This window comes from Lathamus discolor, chromosome 9 (assembly GCF_037157495.1).
Source record: "Lathamus discolor isolate bLatDis1 chromosome 9, bLatDis1.hap1, whole genome shotgun sequence".
Lineage (NCBI taxonomy): Eukaryota > Metazoa > Chordata > Aves > Psittaciformes > Psittacidae > Lathamus > Lathamus discolor.
This window is the reverse complement of record NC_088892.1, coordinates 14,025,805-14,046,442: the sequence shown is the minus strand read 5'-3', so window position 1 is coordinate 14,046,442 and position 20,638 is coordinate 14,025,805. Positions and strand designations below refer to the sequence as shown.

Below are 20,638 nucleotides of genomic sequence, written 5' to 3'. Positions count from 1 at the left end.
TTCTGTCTCTCTCACTTCTCTCTCCCTTCTCCAAATTGCTATCAATACACCCCTACGCCAAAATTAATTGCTAAGTTTATGAACACAGAGCTGAAGAACCTTTTGTTTTTCACCAAAACATGAATTATGAAGCCTTCTTACTGAGTCTGCACTTGATTCCAGACAGTGTGAACTGCTGTGAACAAGGCTTTTGCATAAGTGCAGAATGAGATGGTATATTACAATAGCACAACCTGAAGAGCTATCTTATCACCAACTTCTCTCAGCAACACTAAAAAAGAATTCACCAACCTCCCCCAGCAAATAACTGACAAAAAAGTAAAACAGCAACTTGGAAGAGCCAAACTAGGCATTTACACTGATGAGAAAGAATGTGCATAAATACCCAACTTTTGTTAGCAACTGTGACTGAACATCGCATATATTTTCATACCCTTGACGCATGTGAGAGAATCCTGTCAAACTGCTGTATTTCTTCATTAGTGTCCAGAACGGGACCTTACAGATGGCATTGAAACTATTTTTTATTTTTCCCTCTGTTAGATGTTTAACAAACATTATTTGGAAATATGTTAGCAAGACTGTCAGCTGCTCTATCAACATGCCATCTCTGAAGTCCACACAGCCATTGCTATTTATGCTAGCTGAAACCTGGCATTTGCATTGCTAAGAGTTGGCAATTCTATGCATTAGTAAGATTCCCTGTCTTTCCATTATAAGAGCCTGTCTTCTTCTTTCTCCTAAGGTTAGCCCATGTACAGAGTACAGAATATTTTCATAACAGATCTTGACCTCAAGCTGATTTGAATTACATACAAACTTTAGCCAAAAAAATTCAGCTGTTCTTAACAGAGTAGTAAAGAAAGCATGTGTGGATTTTCTTCCATGACCCTCAGTAAGAGCTTTGAGATCTATCTAGATAGTTTTCTCTATTATAAGTTCCCACAAAATTGTCAGAAGTCAGATTAGAATAAAAGTGGGAATACTTCAATTAGATAGAGGAAAAACTCAAAAAGACTACGGAAAACAGAATGGAAATGAGATGTATACTCCACTCTCCCACCCACCACTGCGGGTGCTCAGCACAGTAAAGAACTGTATCAGCCTGATGTTCAATGACAGAATGGAAGCAAACTCTGCCCAGTCCCACCTGGTCCCTGGGAAGGTTTTCCTTTATCCCAACAGATATCCCAGCTGGCAGATCTTGGAATCATCAGTCACTCTTCAAGAGACGCTGGGAGTCTCCAATCACTTTCCTATGCCCTTCAGTCTCCTTAACCTTCTCTTGATGAGCAGACTCACTGCTCATCAGCTCCCTAGGAAAGGAGTCATTTCTCCATCAGGCACACCACCTAACCCAATCATTCTAAAGGAAAACATTACAATATAACCAAAAAGGCCAAATACTGTCTACCACACCATCAACTTCTCAACAGCTAAAATCTCTTTTCAAAGCTCTAGAGATGCTAAACACTTGGAATTCAAGAGGTATGCCACAGGGAGAGAGATTCCCTAATCATCTTCATGAAAGTTTATGCAAGTTGGCCAGACTATGAGTCCCGAAGAACTATAAATGGAACACATTTAACAAAAGCACTCTGTTTTAGTCTTTAAAATGCCACATAATCTCATTCTCATCAAATATACTCCATCTTTTCTTATGCATAACTGTGACATACGTGGCTGTACAGAACTACAACTCATGTGTCAGTACTGAAGCTCATCTGAGAGAGTAGTGGAGACGTCAATGCTAAATTAGACCCAAGAGAATAGGAAGAGAAAGGATAGTCTCATAATGAAGGCAACTGAAAGATGCTATCAGACTCAGAGAATGGAAGAGGTAGAGACATAAGCAGTTTACAGAAACTGCTCTTGCACAGACTGCAATATTGGAGCTAAAGAATCAAGCACCCCATGCTGGTGGAAGACTTTTGACCTTTATCTCTTTTGTTTCAGTTTTCCTGAGCTGCTATCACTGCTTCATCTCACAGGTTTGTTGTGAAGATAAAGTCATCATTAGCGCTTGTGAAGCTCTTGGACACTGCAGTGGTGACTGCTGTTAAAAAGCTCATGCAGAGATTCAGAACTCCATTTCAGAGCAGAGTTTGAATAGTGTGCCATAAATAAAGCATGGGACCACACACTGAACAATGGAGAAAACATACTGAATAGCTGCTCATTTAGTGTGTGCTTTTCATCCTGCTCACTGAATGAGGATCAAGGGGGGGGGAAAAAAAAAAGGCAGTACATGATCATGTAATTAACGACTGTATCATAATGCAAACACAAGGGGCCTGAATCAGGGTTGCATTGACAGCCTTGTGTTCAATTGCTTAATTTTGCAACCTTAATGATGTTTCTTTAAAGTAGTTTAACATTACATTTGAATTCTTTCTAGAAAAACTGCATTAGGCAGCATTTGTCAGTAAATGCAAGTAAGCTGATGCATTATGTATATTTGGTTCTCTCCAGGTCTTTCAGTATTCTGAGAATGGTTGCCAAATAACATATCTAACAAGACTTCCCAAGAATTTTTTTCAATGTATTTTCCTGTTTAAAAACTTTCCATGGATTGATTATCTCCAATACAAAGCTATTAAATGAAACAGCACTGCTATCATAATTATGCAATGCAATTTTAGTCAAATTTTAACTCTGAAGCCTTTACTTTGCCTCTCTACAAAACCAAGAAGATTTCTGTCCTAGAAGAACTAATGTGACAAAATGGGCAAATGTGACAGTCCTTTACCAGGACAGTGAAGCCACAACTGTCTGAGGAAATGAAAAGCTGGTGCAAAACTGTGCCTCAAATATAAGTAAGTGAAAATACATTCACTGATAATGTGACCTACTGAGGTATTTCCTATAACAGCATTCCTGTACTTTCCCGTGAGCTAAAACATGGCCAGCAGTGGTACCCACTATGGCAGAGCTCTTCCAACTCTGTGTTACATTTCCACCATTTCAACTGGGCTTGAATATTACTGTCATGCACATGCAGTCATGAGAACCCAAACTCCTATAAAATTATATTAAAGGCTTCAGTTTTGTTTTTGAAGTCCCATTTGGAAAAGGCATTGAATTAACTTAATTTGAAGTGGGAAGCTAATCTTTTCTAGCTAACAATTCATTGCATTTTGTTCTAGAAATTCAGTCAACCCCTTTAGCTTGTGATTTCACTAAAGAAATGACTGAGTCCAACATGAGAGAAAGATGGCAGGCCTCAAATACAGGTAAGTCCAGACAACAAAAGCAATTATTTATCCTACCACGGGCTACACAGCAGTCCAAGGAGCTCAATTTGCCTTTTTTGTTCATCTACTTTTGCTTTTACCTGGACCACATTTATAAGGCACCTTCCTTTAGTCAGGAAACAGCATCTTTTCCTATAGGTAGAGTACATACAGAACACCCCAAAGGGAAGTGTATGCTCTGCTCTCCCATGCAGAACATGCTTTTGCATCTTTCTTGCCTCTCACCTTGCCCCCTCAGAATACAAGATTCTGGTACTTACAGCAAAACTACATCCTCCCAATGGGTGTTCACATAAGGCAATGGAATGAACAAAATGCACGACCTCTTTTGTACACACTAATGCCTCAGCTGCAGTCTGCCACCAAGTCATTTCATATCCAAAATGTCTTCCCAAAGCAAACAGTAACAAGAGGCAGATGGGAGCTACAATTCTCAGTCAGAACTGATCACCACATTAAAATATATCAGAGTATCTCTGAAATACACTGATGGATGTCTGGATACACAGCCTGTTTGTAGCCATAAAAACACCACGACAACTCAGGGACTTGTCTTTTGATGGCCAGGCATAAGCTGTTGGCATCCTGCCCCTTCACAGAAAGCCCGTCTTACTTTTCAGCTGTCCAAGCACATCTCTTAATTGATCTTTTCTCTTGTTCAAGTTGCAGCTTTTATCACAGATCATTAATCCTTAAGAGAGAGGGACCTGAGAAATACACAAGATAGTGAGGAAGAACCTTGCTTTAGGAGACTAGGTCCAAGTGGAGTCATTAGGGCAGCCATCCAAATTATTTTGTACAGCTGGGAAAATGTTTTGTTTCACATCTTTTGACAAAAAAAAAAAAACCACCAAACCCAACACTCCAAACAAACAAAAAGATGAATGTGAGTCAGTAAATATTTTATCAGAGACCACTCAATAAGTGACATAAATAAAACAGTTACTGACAGCAGAAACAGACGCACATATGTACAGTTCAACCCCTTTAAAAATCCATCTGCCCTGCCTTGTGGATTCTATTGAATAGCAATAACTTTTTTAGTTTGTCTATTATGTAGCACATTGTCCAAACAAGATGCAGTCACTACCTGATAGTCCCCAAAGACTGGGTGATGTTTAGGTGTCAAGTACGTTTGGAGCAAGTTTTCCACCAGAGCTGGAAAATACAAATTCCTGCAACACAGAGTTGTAGGTACCTTGTGTAGGTAGTAATCTGCAGAAGCCATTTTTGCTCCAAACACAGACTGGGTCCTTCCTGTCCTAGATACTGCATAGGCTGAGCACATGGTTTCTAGCCAAGGCAGATTTACAGCCCTTGAGAAACATCTTTGCTCACTGTTGCCCTGGTGAGAAATATGGTGTATTAGCTTCATGCAGTGCCACATTACAAGGACAAACAGCTTCCAGTGCTCCCCAAACTGCTCACTTGGGAGATTTTACAGCACCAGGCAAATGCATTGTAAGCCTAAGTAAAGCACATCAACTAAAGGGAAGGCATCAGAGAAGCAATGGGCATGACCTGCTTATTGCCATGGATCTCTACAGTGTCCCAAGAATCATGCATTGCATGTGCCACAGGGCTTCTCACCAGCTTAGGTCTCCCTCTGCAGCCACTCCCACAGGCTTTCCTACACCGAGCAGCAGCACAGGTCTCAGTACAACTCCTCCAAGCCAGCAGCCTCCACACAGGGGGCTAAGGGAGGAAAGAAGCAGCTCCAAAGCAGACTAAATATTACATGCACAAGGGACAATTCAAAAGCAGCAAGGGAAAGCCAGTGTCTTCAGAACATGAGCGCTGATAAATGAGATGGGATAAAAATCACATCTTGTCAGGCGTTAGGTAGCTAAGCAGCTTACAGCTGTTTATATGAGTAAGGAGAGAGCGGAAGAAAGTGAAGTACAGGATAGTTTCAGTTACTTATGACCAGGGTGAAAGCAGACCTTCATCCAAAGTGTGAAGATCTCACCACTGCACTGGTGTAGGAGCATCGCAACAGGCAGGAACACTGGCCAGTGCTAAAGCTATGAAGAGTTAATCAAATGTATATAATTTGATGCCGCACAGTGAAGGATGTCAAAACGTCTGGGTGTCTCCTTTTAAGCATTTGCAGCTTTTAGGACAGGCTCCAGATCAGGGGAGAAGTGAGATCACCAGTATCTTGATAATGAGTTAACATGGGCAAAAAGTGCCCTTCTCACTCCAGCACGTGATCTGCGTTCTCTGTGCTGACTGGCTTCGAGACAGTGCTGTAAAACAGCAGTGGAGCTGGAGGAAGTGCTTTCCAACATACAGCTTCAAGGTTGTTGCTGCTAGTGGCAAGCTGGTCTTTTGAAGGAACCTTTACATGCCAGTGCAGAAAAGGCACTTCAATTCCTGCTTTTCTTTCTTTGTGGCTTGCATTTTCTGTTGTCATTCAAACCTGAATAAACCTCAAATGAATTGCTGCTTACAATTACTGCTTCCAGAATGACTACATTTAATGCTTTCCTGACACACTGTTAGAGATATATATTATTATTATTATTATTATTTTCAAATCAATGCTTAAATGAATAATTTGTATGCACCAGTGAGCTTTACTTGAAATCTAGCAACATGTCTAAAAATAACTGTTGTGCCAATGGGTAAATTCTGGCAAGTCACTGAATCAAAAGGAGTGTGACAGAGGCGATTGGAAGATGAAAATAATGAAGCTGGGTTTTCTGCCCTTTTGTTTTCATCATGAAAAATAACATTTTCCCTAACAGATGAATATTTGAAGTGTTCTATAGCAGACACCTTTTGTTTTTACTCAATAAGGAGCTGATTCCAGCACCCAAACCAACACAAGAATAAACACATTATTTGTATGTATTTTTGGTTCACTTCTAGCATCTTTTTTCTTCTTTTTTAATTCAGCTTTCAGAGAGCCTGAAATGTAAAACAGAGTGTCTTGAAGATCCCCAAGGAAATCTGCACAACAGATGGTAAGATACTGTAGTTTCAGAGGTTTGATTAGAAGAGTCAGTAATATCTAGTGGGTTGAGCACAGGCTTGAGAGCCAGGAGCTTTCAAATTTTAATCCCTACTTTACCACTTGCTCACTGTGTAGCCTGTGGCGAGTCACATTGTACCCACATTCTGCTTTACTGCAAAATGCAAACATGGGTGATTCTCACAGGATTGTTTAGAAGGATTAGTTTAAGGTTTTACTTTGTTCAGAAGTTCTTAAATGCTGACAAAGCGGTAAGAATTGCTTTACCATACTCTGTAAGTGAGATGCTGTTGTTACACCAAATCAAAAATCTGCATTGTTATACAGCCCAGAATAGTGCCTCTGGAAAGGTGTGGTTCTAACACCTTCACTCTAAGCAGATCATCCAGAAAATAACTGGTAATCATCTTGAACAAAACATACTGAGACAAATTTAGTGTGAAATTTTTCATGTGGTCCTTCTACAAAAGCGCTGGTTTAAGGATTTAGTTTATAAACAGAATTCTGAACAATAAAGTAAATAGCAAAAAAGAAAAAAACCACCCAAGACCACTGTAAAACCTACAGCACAGACATCATTGGAAAGAAGTATAACCTCCCAGGAAGGACTTTGTTCTATTAAGAGCTCATAAAACGGCTTAAAAACATGTTTCCTGTCCCAGTGGGGACCTGAAATACTTAACATTAACAGTAAGAGTTTGTTTTTGCAGTATCTTCTTTCATACTTTTTCCCCTCCTACATGTAGAAGCATAATCCAAATGTAAATATTTTAAGCCAAAAGCTAAATAGCTTAATGAAAACCAGAAAAAGTGAAAAATTATTATAACGTTAATGAAGGCTATACCTAAAAAGCTTTTATAATTGATCCAGCACCTTTCTGTTCCACCACCAGTTGTGACATCTTAAGTACAACTGATGATTCCTTCAACATCATGCCAAAAGGTAAATCACTTCCACCTAGTGGCATAGTTGCCAGAGAAGACCACAGTTAATAATCCTTTGCACAGGCCTAATTCTGCCTACTATGAGAAATTCCTAAGCTTTCTCCTCATGGAGCTGAGAACCTATAGATCAATTATCAGTTAAAGATAACTCATCCCAACATTGTAATTTATCTTTGAATTTGAGGGACTCTTCGTCAGGGACTGTAGTGACAGGACAAGGGGTAATGGGTTAAAACTTAAACAAGGGAAGTTTAGATTGGATATTAGGAGGAAATTCTTTCCTGTTAGGGTGGTGAGGCACTGGAATGGGTTGCCCAGGGAGGTTGTGAGTGCTCCATCCCTGGGGCAGTGTTCAAGGCCAGGTTGGATGAAGCCTTGGGTGGGATGGTTTAGTGTGAGGTGTCCCTGCCCACGGCAGGGGGGTTGGAACTAGATGATCTTGAGGTCCTTTCCAACCCTAACTATTCTATGATTCTATGATTTTATATATTTGAGCTAGGAAGTATTTCTTATAGCCCAGTGCCAGTAGCACAGCAGAGGGAAGCAGAAGCAGCACCAAAGGCTTGGATCTTCACTTACCAGTCTCCTTAGCTTGTCCTAACCAGTTTTATGCTAATCCAAAGCACCTGATGCACATCTTCCACATTCAGTTTGCAAAGTTAGTCTGAATGACCCACATGAAAAGCATGTAGGGGAGGACACTGCTGAACCACAGCTCTCTTGCTGGGCTGGTCAATATGTCAACTCTGTAATAAGCATTAAACACTGAGGAAAATGGCATCAAATAAGTCACACAGAGTCCAGCAGTCAACTCCTACAGCTTGAAGTCACTAAATACATCTAGTCAAACCACAGAAATTGTGTTTACCAGAAAAACCTCCTGAAAAGTCGTACACACGCAACGTTTTTACATTTGTGACTGGAATTAAGGGAGAGGGGGATGACAGAAAAAAATCACCCCACAAAGTAAGAAAGTTCAGATGCCTTTCACAGAATGAAGGTTCCTCCCACATCCCTTTAGTAGTGGTTTGTTGCAGGTCTGTGATATTCCTTGGCTCACTACCTGCTATGTCATTGCTGTCACAAGCCTACGCATTCCTCCAACGCACCACGGTAGCAAAGCCAGAGAGAAATAATTATGGCCGTCCCCAGTGCTCATCTGTCCATACTATCTAGTCCCAGTGGTAGAAAGGATGTAAGGCACATGAAGTTTAACTTTTGTAAGGCAATGCAGAAACCCAAGAATTAGACTTATGTTGGCAAAGAGTATTTATTCACTCCTGCTTTAATAACAATGAAACTAAAATGTTTGCTGCAGAAAATATTCATAGCTTTCTTACAGGAAAAAGAAAACAGATGTGAAGGCACTAATCAGCTCAGGGGCAGCAATCTTTTCAGTTATATATCCAGAGATGCATGGAATTCAGAGTTCCAGGTTTAGAGTGGAAAACAATACTTCACATTTCAAGACTGCATAAACATTAAATCAGCCAAGCCCCTAAAGCTGAGTGACTATGGTTGTGGTCCTTAATCAACAACAGTGCTCATTCAGTGCTGTGCCTGAACCAACAAACGAGGTTATGAAAGAGGTATAAGCAATTGTCAGAGTTGTCAAAAGCATGAGTAAGAGCCACTAAAACCCTTTCATACCCCCACAGGCTTGAAAACATTTTTGTATCTGTTTAGCCTTGACATCAGTGTGAGTCACTACTTGGAATCAAAAGAGATTAGGGAGGCTAGATGTACTCTAGACACCTACAGAAAGAGCTTCCTGCAGCACTTTGTGAACATGGTTTCTTGTTGTCTGCCATTAGAAGCCCAGACATAATACGTTCCACTTAAAACTTGCTTGCTGTCTCTTTAGTTATTTATATTGTTTCAAAATCTGTTTACTTTGAGGAATGAAAAAAAAAAAAAACCAACCAAAACAACCAAAACACCAAACCAGAAACAACCTGAAATATCAACTCCCAGTGCTGTATTTGTCAGATATATGAAGAAGTGAAGCCTTTCCCCAAACCAAGAACTGAATTTAGATCCTGCTTTGACCTTATATCTCTTATGTACAAATGCATGTAAACTACTCTATTATTTCCAAGTACCTTATCATTCGTTCTGGGCTATATCTCTGTCCACAGAGATGAGTCGCATTTTGATTTTAAATTTAGGAGTAAAAGGTCAACCTGCATCAGCAACAGAGAATTACAAGACAACTGAGACTGAATGGGACCCAGTTTGTTTAGAAAGCGAATACATAGCTGTAAAAGAGATGCTTTTTTCATTTCTGTAAAGCAATAGCATGAAACACAAGTCTGTTTTCCCATAATGAAATCATTCCACTGATGCTTTTTATCATGCTTAGAATAATTCTTCATACTGTTTTATTCCATTTTTCAGATTAATTCAGGGAAAATCAAGGGCGCCTCCCTCATCAGTCGTGTGCAGTCATGTGGTTACGGCTTGTTTCACATGAGCCTGCTGTTTAGTTAGGATCTACATCACCTTCACTACATTCAGAGTTTTGGTCATGCAGGACAGTTAATCCATAGCAATAGCTTCCAATTCCCCCTCCTTTTCTAACAGCCTACCTTATTCATGTTTTCTTAAATTACCTGAGTGCAGAAATGAATGAGGATATGAATTAATTCTATTCCCACACCTGCTGAATACCAAATGATTAATTTTTTTGATGGTAGAAAAGCATTTTGTCTTTCCTACTGACAACAATAAAAGCCTTACAACCAGATATCCTCAGGTATGTGATTACCTTTAAGAAGGCCATTCATTTTTTTATAGACAGCCATTCAATATATGTTTAAAATCACTTCAGTGATAAAAATGTTTCTGCCAAGAAGTTTCCTGTTAGAAAGTCAATAAAAAACAGAAACCATATATACAGTCACAAGTGCAAGGATTTACACCAGCCAATACTCAGGAAAGATAGCTCTGTGCTCTTCGTTCACAGAGCTGCTCTTGATTCGCTCAAGAAAATCTTTGGGCATTAGTTCAGTATGTCTAGGTTAAGCAAGACTGCTGTGCTATTGAACAATCCCTCAAAAAAGATGATTACCAAATTCCATGATTACTCACTGGACTAAGTTTTTCCCAGGATTCAGGAATTACGGAAAATCATTAAAATCTCTTGTAAGGAAGGGCTCTTAGAGAGAGACCTTGAGGATAAATTACTATGGGCTTACCATTTTCCACACACATTACCTTAACTAACAAAGTGGTAAAAACATTCTCTCCTGTTTACCCAGCTCTCATTCTTGTCTGGCTCAGTGCCCTTACTGCAAGGCTTGGAGAAGTGTACTACAATTACTGAGAAGTGGATTATTTTTAACAGTTCCGTCCCTTTCATTTTCAACGAAACATTGCTTCCTATTATTTGACAGTCATTTCCTAGTATAATTTATAAGGGCAATTGGAATTAAAAAGGAGTGTTGCTTTTCTAACCAAAATAATAACAGTAATCTAGGACACTTCCAGGCAGTCTGATGTAACGGGAGGCTGGAGCATGAAATTCTGTGGCACTGGAAATGGAGGAATCAGTTCTTCTCCAATATAAATTCTTCAGCTGCATCTTAGCCAAGCTTGAAAATGTCATATAAAAACTAATGCAGATGATCTCAAAGCCAGAAAGATCCTCGAGTCCTATAAATTTATGAGGAATTGATGAGTCAGATCTGCAGCCTTTTCTATCATTCAGCTTAAAAACTGGGTACAACATTAGGCTCTAAGGATTGTGCATTAGTAACTTATAGGGCAGTCAGAAATACCTTACTTAGGTTTTAATTACTAAGAATTAGTTCTGGGGCAATTTACTGCATTTCCTTATGCTGAAAAAAGCAACAGAAATTTGCCAAGAGTAGGCATTAATTTGGTCTTGTGCTCTCCCTCATCTTGATGTCCCCTTGCTTCTTGGATCATTTTCCTAGCTGCAACCTCCATTACCACTGCAAAGAACATGCCTAAAGTAACTCAGTCTGACCAGAACATCTTTATCCCATAGCTCTTGTTCTACTGGTTTTGAGCTTCTTTTCTACCCAGCTCCACAAGTATTTTTTTGTACCCTTTGAAGACTCCTTTTTTTAAGCCAGAACTCCAAAACATCAAAATTTGGTATAATAACCTCTACTATGAGAACACGACATTACACCTAGCTTTTGAACACAGTGTGTGCAGCCTTGATACCAGCAGAATTTATCAGCCTCACTGCCAAGCACCGGTTTCAGAAATCAAACTGATTGAGCCTCTAAGGGATCAACTTAAAAGCGAAGTACGCAGGCCTTTTTATTTTAGCATGGCTGCAGGACCATGGCCAGTAATTGCAGCAACACGATATCAGTATCAAATGTTTCCGGACTCTTTAACAAACTGATTTAATGGTCACTGAGAAAGGTGCCAAGTTAAATTTAACTTTGAAAGATACATTGCAAAGAAGCTCGTAAAGGTAGCTGGATATACCGCACAAAGAGACATTTCTAATTATTCTACACATAGGCAGGAAAAGTATGGTACAGAATTTTCTGGTTTTTCTCTGGATGCTCTGCATTATTATTCAAAAACAGAGAGAAAGAGAGAGATAAAGTCCACTTGAGTATTTCCTGCCCCTCTGTTTACCCTTTCTTTCAATGGATAAAGTTTACACAGCTATTACATGAATACATCCAAGCTAGCCTGTCCTTTCCTGTGCTTTGAAAATCCTACTTGGAACCTACCTGCCTAGCCTCTGCACACTTTTAAAATTCGAGGTAGTAAGGCTAAGTCAGAAGATAAAAACCAGTGTGGAAGTAGCTGTAGAATTAGCTGTTAACATCCATGTGGGGAGAAAGTTACATTTCCTGTATTTCTTAAATCATCTGCTCAAACTTCTACCCTTTTGTTGAGCATTTTCAAGTTGAGATCAGCTCTTACAAGCTCTTCTGTGACTTCCTTGTCATTGAGCTGAACCTTTGATTGAGGATGACAACTCTTCCAAGGACAATTTAAATCTGACACTTCCGGCCAGCAATTGCCAATCACCCCTTCATATGCGCTAGTTGTGTATTCTGCAGAGCTGCGGGGTTTTGACTTAACCTCATTTCACTTCTGACAATCTTTACAAAGGAATTATTTGCAGTTGCTACAATATGTGATGGGTTTGAACTCAGGTCAGGGAGACTGAATTAAAGCAGAGGGCATCCTCATGATGAAATCATATCAACTTTTCCAAATAAAAAGACTTATACACATCAAAGGATTGAATAATGTAAGTAGTGTCCTTTTGTGATGTGAATTTTCTTCTCATGAGAACAGGTTATGCTTTACTGTCAAAAATATCTAAAGGTCATGGGCATCACTACCTATAGCAATTCATTTCAATCTATGAAAAATGCTTCACAGTCTCCCCCCACTAAACTAATTTGGCAGCTTAAATTCAGCTGCTGTTTCTCCAGCTCATCTACTCACTTCAAAGACTATATAAGTTCCGTGGTGCATCTCATGACATTGCATCACACAACCCCAGGTTCATTTGTATACTGTTAGCTGGTGAATACAAAGGTTAGAAGGCTATAAAAATATGTTTTCTAAAGGCTTGCATTTAACATGCTGCTCTACTAGAACCATGCAGACACAGGGATACATCAATAGCAATACGGTAGTGCTGTTTCTTTGGAAAGTAACTGTCATAAAAAGAAACAACAACATAAACTGCATACAATCAGATAAACTAAGCACAATAAGGTCAGATCAATTCAATCTCAGTAGGAATGGAGGGTGTCATTGTCCATATTAGTGAAAGCAACAGCAACCAAACCCTCAACCAGATACTTTCACCAGCACACCGCTGACTCCAAAAGTAGCCCACATTGGAAGCCTCATTTAAGAAGGAACAAGGCAGCACCACTGAACTCCAAACCTGTTCACTGCTTTGTGCTGATGATCATATTTGAAAGAGCACATCTGAATAGTTGAACTGCTGGTAAGCACTGCTGCATCTGAGATTGCTTCCCCTGCCTCTCTGACCTGCAGAGTTACATATCTGGCACGCAACCACATTAACAGAGCCACAGGGCTTCCCTCCAGGAGAGGCTGGGTATGCCTGCTTTACTACCTGAGCACAGCCTGTGCTGGCCTCCTCTGCTACCTGTCCTTGACAAGTACAAGACACATGAGTCCTTTGCAGAGCCCAGGGAACCAGTGTCACCCACTGCCTCTGTGAGGGCACCCAGCTCTGCTTTCCCTTGCTACCAACGCAGAGGCCACAGAAACACTTGATCCTACAGTACGTAAAACACGCCAATTTTTCTCACCATTACATCTTTCTATCTTGTACGGGTAAGCTGCAAGTGTTTAACACAGAGATGCGACCCTAATGTGAAGCCAAAGTGACAGAAATAGTTCAAGCCTTTTATTAAAAACAAACCACCCCCTCACTCACCCACAAGTAGCACACTTCTACATGAAGCTATAAAGAAAACAAGATACTGGCTTCAATAACTTCACTCTGTTAACAGCTACTGCAAAGCGCAGTGCAGGGTCTAAACAAACAAAACAACCATTATTGGATTTCTTCTTTAAAGTCACTGTGTGGATTGTTTCCTTAAAACTAACACAAATCCCTAGAGCAGTGGGAAAAAACAATGCTGGGATCTCAAGTGGAGCAGAGGGAGTAACTTCATAATGTAATAATGTGCCTTATTGGAATAAGCTGTTCAGTGTTACACCAAAATGACTTGTGCCTTTGCACTGCCACACACGAAGTGGTGCAGATTTCAGCTTCCTATCCATACAGAACAGACCTCTGAGTATGTATACTTTGCCTTCAATTCCCAGTCTGCAGGAAGAACGTCACTGTCAATGTGACTATGGAAAATAACACAAAACCAAACCGACCAAAAAAAACCATGTGCTGCATTACTCAAATTTCTCCTCTTTCATGCATTCAAAGTTAAACAAACATTTCTGTGTAACTCCCGTTATCTCAAAGTCACAGGAGCGAAATATGGATTCTTCTCTGGCTGCTCCATCAGCACAGCTTTTCGTTGCACTCACCTAACAATGAGAAACTTTACTCTCCCCAATAACATGCAAACAAGGGAGGCCCCAGTTTACCTGCCTGATAGTCTTTTTATTTTCCAAAATTAATATATCTGTATTTGTACCCAAGGTTTCTTATAAAAGAACTACGCAGCGCAAAACTAGAAATATGAATTAAGATACTTGCCACCCCATACATATTGCAAATAAGCATTTCAAATTGTAAATGTTCCGTTTAATCTAATTAAGTATTAAAAGGGATTGTTCTACTTTAACTTGCGGAAACTACTAACTCACATTTTCTGTTTAGTCTGCTTTCTTGTGAATACCAGAAATGCTGCCTTACAAAGAACAGCACAAGCTCATCATCTGTAAAAGGCACAGCTTCTTCCTGGTGTAAAAATAAACCTGACAAAAGAATCCACTTTTTAAGAAACATGTCACTAACGGATTTATCGCTTTGCCTCATTTTTCCCCCACAAGTAGCACAGATTTCTTGCTCTCAAGGTCCATTTCTAGCATCCCGTGTAATTAAAAATCTGGGGATCGGGTTGTGTCGTGGGGATTTTTAAAATGCTAAAGCAGTTTTCCTGTAAGTAATGTCAGCCTTGGATGCAGACAAGAGTTAGTAAGATCTCAGATACTACATTTTAATGGAAATTGAATTAGATTTGTCTCATCCGAGGTGGGACTTGTCAACATGACAACACAGCCAGTGGGAATTCTTAGGTAAATTTACCTGAGTAATTTTCCTTCCTTTATCCAAATGGAGGGGTCTTTCTCAATCACCTGGCAAAGCAAGAAAGCTCTGCCTGCCCAGGAAACAATTTGCAGACAAACTTTCAGACTCCTCTCATCAACAGCTGACACTGACGAGTGTTTTACCTGCCATTATGTAAAACTGTTAACACGTTTCCATCCTACTTATAAATGCAGATCTACATATACAGACTAAGTTAATGTAGCCTGTAATAAGCCTCGCTAATCCACTAGCTAAGAACAGACTGACATTTAAAACTGTCAGGAAAAAGTCAATACCTGAAAAGGATTTATCTGCAGAAGCCCAAACCTTTTCAGCTACTCAGGATCGTAATAAAAGGCTAGAAAAAGGAAACAAAGACTTGGGAAACCTTGACTCAACTGAAGTCAATAACAGAACTACAAAACCCTCAGAGGAGCCAGGATTTCATTCCTGGCACATAGGGCTGTGCCTTGAGCTAGTGTACACAAGAAGTTCAGAATCCTCGGTTCTCTCCCCCCTTCTCACTGCTTATTTTCCCATCTTGTAGTATCATAAGCCACATGCCTACACTTAGACATACAGTCTTATTGACTTCCAGGGGCTGTTCATCTGTTAACTACAGCAAGTACATATGTATCTTGCTTGCTTGAGGACTGCTGTCCCTTCAAGGCACACATCTTACCATACCTTGTCCCACTGAGACCATAAGAAGTCCCTCAGGGCCAATAACAAATCAGATAGGAAATACCAATGTAGTTTCCCTTCCCTGTGAAGATCTTCAGTGCAAGAACTGACTTTGAACCACGTGTGCATAATACCCTGACCCAGACCTATACACAATGCTACCATATAAATAATTTAAAAATCCAGGCTGAGCTAATTAGACCGCATCCTGGGGACAGCGCTTACAATGCTGTTATTGCCAGCAGTTAGAGCTAACCTTGTGTGATTCAAGAACAGCCCTAACTTCTCACACTTCTTTCACATCTGGAGTTCCTCCACCCTCCTCCTACCCACCCCTTGATCTCCTACCACTTACACGACATTTATTCCTGAAAAGCAGTTCTCTCCATACACAGATCATACATTAAACTAACTTACAGAAGTTTGACTTCCCAGTACCCCACAGCACTGAAAGAAGCTTTTGCTATTGTTGTCTTAAGTATTCACTTTTGCTCCTCGGTACTACTATGCTGCATATAGCCTTAGATTAATGTCTTTTCTACTTTTTCACTGATGAAGGAGTTGTCAAATAAACGTGCCCTTTAGCTAGCTGTCAGGGAAAAATAAAGCCTCCTGTGGCATTGAGGAAAAATAGCACAGAGCAGAAAGCAGGGTTTTGTATCCCAAAGTGCATAAATCTATATTAGCTGAAAGCTGACTTCCATTTGAAACAAAAAAGCAGCTCCCCACTGAAAACCTCACATCTTTTGCAAACATTGTTATTCATTGAAAGTCCCACTATCCAGCAGCACAAACCTTAACTTTCCTGCTCTTTCCAGATGCTTTACCACACTCATGCCCTCTGGAAAACACAGCACAGCCGCCAAGACAAAGCAGGAGATGCTTTCATGTGAAGTCAGCCCACAATACTACTGCAAGAAACAGCGAGTTCTTAATTTCTTCAGCACTGAAAATAAAGCAGAAATGGCAGAGCCAGCTCCTCAGCAGCTGAACCAACTCAGTTCCTCATCAGGTACAATGAGCCCCAGGTGAACATCAACCCCAGGATACAGAGAACCAGCCCCAGGTTCAGATGATGAGCCCCAGGGTGCAGATAAGCACCTGGGGTATACACAGGCCCAAGGTGCACAAACCCCCAATGAAGACACACTCAGGACTGAGTTGTTCTACATTTATGTTTCATACCAAAGAGCAGCAGCATAACTTGCCTTCTGCTGCTCAGTGAAGTTTAGGAGGAACCTACAATGCAGAGCTTACAGGGGAGCTGCCCAAGGAAGAATGATGGATTTTGGAAAAGGGAGCTAAGAGCATAGGGGAGCACTCCTCAAGGGCACCCTGTTTCTGGAGGCCAAGGCTCCAACTACTGCAGAGCCATTTCTTTGGAAAATTTCTGTATCCTGTATCATCCATGTATTGCCAAAATCCCCCTCATCTCCCGAAGATGAGAACAACAGGAGGGTTGGGGACTTTGCTCTTACCAATGCAACCTGACCCAGACACACTAAAGACCTTTAACACTGCAGAAACAGGCTGTTCATCAAGCAAAGCAGAGCTGCATGGGGAAGGGGAGGAGTTACAGACCCTCTGTGGGCTGCCATCAGGAAGGTATTTCACACTGCTTCTCCAAATAAATAAAATTACCTGAACAGTTTTTACAGCTGTGTCAATTTGAAACAAGTTTGCTATTATCCAACTTGCACCATCCAGCCCTACTTAAAAAGCAATACAGGTAACTGCAAATGAGGAATTAACTTTATTTTTGTAGTGTAAATTCCCCAGTAAACATAAAAATTAGCAGCTGTTTTCACAATAGTGGTTATTTCTTTATCTACAGCACTACTTCATTGCTGGGGGACATTCAGAATCAATCTGTGCTTTTACCAGATGTCTGCATAGTAGCTACTCCTTGATGCACTTGACTTCTTTAATGCCTCAGGATACATTCAGCATACATTTGGTAAGAGGCATTTGTATTGGTTCTATGGTTTTATGCTGATCATCATCCTGCTTGTTGTCATAAATAATAGGGTACTCCATAAGAGATGTGATTCCGGGTAACAGGGCCAAGCAACTGGAAAAAATTCTCCCTCAAATAGGTTTTCAGATTTAAACAGAGATATTGGTTAGCCTGTATGTATTTGCAAACCTATTTCTTTAGGCAAAGATTGGAAAGGCAAGGAGAATCACAAAGTCAATTTTAACTGTGAATATGCACTTAAAAAACACATTAAATTGTATCCTTGTCTGCAGCTCATGCATTTCCCCAGTGCCCTAGAACGAGCTCAACAAGACTGAATTCTGCATGAATTATTTTAGTACTTGAAGGAAGACTTAAACCGTTGGCGGATTTCAGTGAAGTTCTTCTCATCTGCACTCGTACCACACATGAACAGGAGGGAGGGAGAGAGATGGATTGAAAGGACTGTACCTTTAACTTTGTATCTTCAGCCCTAAGCAAAAATATATCCTTAACAGATTGCATAGATGTGATACTAAAGGCTTCTCTCCTGAACTCTGCTTATTTCAAATGCAAAAAAAATCTTAAGAGCCTCAGTTAAAAGCATCACTATGATAAAACAACGTGAGGAAGAAATGCAAATGGATTGAAATCTCCTGGTTTAACTAAACATTTGTCTAGGACAGAGACCAGACAAGGTGTTTTTCACTAATTTGAAAAACAAGGAAAAGATGTGGCTTTTGAATAACACTGTAGAAGTCTGGCCACTTCAGCGCCTTCCAGACTCGAAAACTGAACTCATCATCTGACACCAGCCATGAAACTCTGCCGGAGCCAGCATCCAGCCTTGAGGCCAGGCCTTGTGCCCAAGGTAGCCACCCTTGGGTACCATGGACCCAGGGGCTGGGGCAAGGGCAGCAAAGCACTGTGAGTCCAAAGGTTATGAAGCATATATGGATTCATCAGAAGCTTTTTTTCACTGAATGCCCTAGGAAACACTTGTCAGTTGGTTCTTACTTCCCTTAGAATAAGGAGAGGGTTATTATTATTATCACGAAACCCAGAGGAAAGAACCAAAATTGCTGCTTGCGTGCGTAACTCACACATCAGGCTTTATTTTTATTTTCCAGGCTTCCGAGGAGGCTGGGGCCAGAGGTGAGTACATTGAGAGGCTGTCCCTTTGTGCAGCTGCGTGTTCAAATTGATGGGACAGGTCTCAAAATGACAGATGGATGCCTGTAGCTATTTGATATATTCACTGAATGAATAATAAATAAAACAGCAATGCAGTGGCATTTAAAGGGCCTCAGAGTCTATCACCTCCCAGAGAAGCACACAGCCCAACTTCAGATGTTTCACAACAGAAAGCTTTAATATTCTCAAGGCCTTGTTTTACTGTTAGGACTGGGCAGAAAATGCTGAAGCAGGATTTCAGTTTCTGCTGTACAGAAACAGTCCTTTCTTTTCAGGGATATTCTCAGCAGAGCCTTCACAGGCTTTATAAGCCTACCAGGAAACAGTACTGCTTTGGCTGTAATTAACCCAGAATACCTGTAAATGCCTTAGTCGTGTGCGAGAATGAAAAGCAGCAAAGAGAAGCCACAGCAGCTTCACCAAAAGCCTCTTCCGCCACAACCAGTGGAAGAATTTAAATTAGATCCTTAATATACACATGTAGTATTAGGGCTGCTTTTCTTCCACATGATGTAGGAGTATACAGCAATGACCATAAATACAGGCATTAAATGGGCTCCTTTCTATTACTGGAGGGACAAAATTATATCAGCAAGTTGGGCCTATTTAATATACATCATGCGGCGTGTAATAGAGCCTGGTAAATCCTAGCCAAATATGAGCTCATTGTTCTCCTCAACTTGCCATCCCCTTAATATCAGAGCAAATACCCTCCCAAAGAAGCTGCAGCTGCTTCTCCCGAGGTGGTTCATAAAAATCCACAGCAGCCTCCAGCTGTAAACAGAAATATGCCACTTAGTTTTGCTGCAGATTTACTCCCCTACCCAAGATATTTACTGTGATGACAAATGCCGCTGTGTGATAGCAAAGTCATGGCACCTAAAAAACACAGGTGTGACTTGCCAATTCCATTTAAAACCAAAACAAGACAACAAACCATATTGATGCTTGATTTCTTTTAAAGATATTTAAAGGAAATATAACAAATGAGAGCTTACTTAAGCTTTGTGACTTTCATCACTAAATCGCTGCTAGCTAGGCTTCAGGTAATACCTGTGACACACCACAATGTTCATGCTGTTCCACTTAAATGCAGATATTTCTATAAGAATTGAGTGGTACCTTGCAAACCAACCACGTTTAGAGGCAGATCATTTGACTTCACAGAAGCTGGACACTGCCTGGTCCCTACCTTGTGCTTTGGTCCATGGCAGAGAACAGGACATGCCAGTTACTCCTCTGAGTTGGATTACTCTCCCTTCCCTGTGTTTTGCACATCACATCACTCTGAAGAGTGTCCCACTGGAAAACCTGCAGTGAGCACTGAAGAGGCAGTAGCAACCACAGCTCTCCCCACAGCCAGCAGGTCTCTCTACATCATGGATGTGGCCAAGTTCATGAAGGAATCACAGGCTGTATATCACATGAAACTGGCAGCCCAGAGCAGTGATTTATAGAAGCTAAGTCCGATCTTATTCTCAGCAAAGACAATTAAACCTTTTTCCTTTCCCAGGTAAGAGCAGGTACAGTAGTCTATTTTGACTACAAAGTCTCAGTGAGCAGATGATATAATTACAATACAGGGCAATATGTTCCATTTCCTTTGCCAAAGCTGCTCCCAATAGGCAATCTACCACCACTAAAAAAAATGTACTGGATATAGTATCTCTTTATAGTATCTCTTCAGGACTTTCAAGATCCCCTTATTTTCTGCCAGAAATAGCTCATTTGCTTATCTGAAAAGTAAAAAGTTATTGTGGCTATAGAGCATTGTACCTCTGACAGGCTTCCTCCTCCCAAACAGAAACTCAAGAGCATCCATCTTATGGTCCCTGGACAGAGAGCTCCCTAGGCACCTGCAG

The 20,638-nt window shown here is 40.6% G+C and overlaps 1 long non-coding RNA gene across 5 annotated transcripts in view; it reads right to left on the bottom strand.

Moving 5' to 3' along the window:
• Nucleotides 1-16,558, bottom strand: part of LOC136019236 (uncharacterized) — a 166,055-nt gene extending 149,497 nt beyond the window's left edge. For all 5 annotated transcript variants that reach the window (XR_010614782.1, XR_010614785.1, XR_010614781.1 and 2 more), the window contains exon 1: nt 16,421-16,558. This is a non-coding gene — a long non-coding RNA (uncharacterized LOC136019236). The remainder of the gene's footprint in view (nt 1-16,420) is intronic.
• Nucleotides 16,559-20,638: the final 4,080 nt, after the last annotated feature.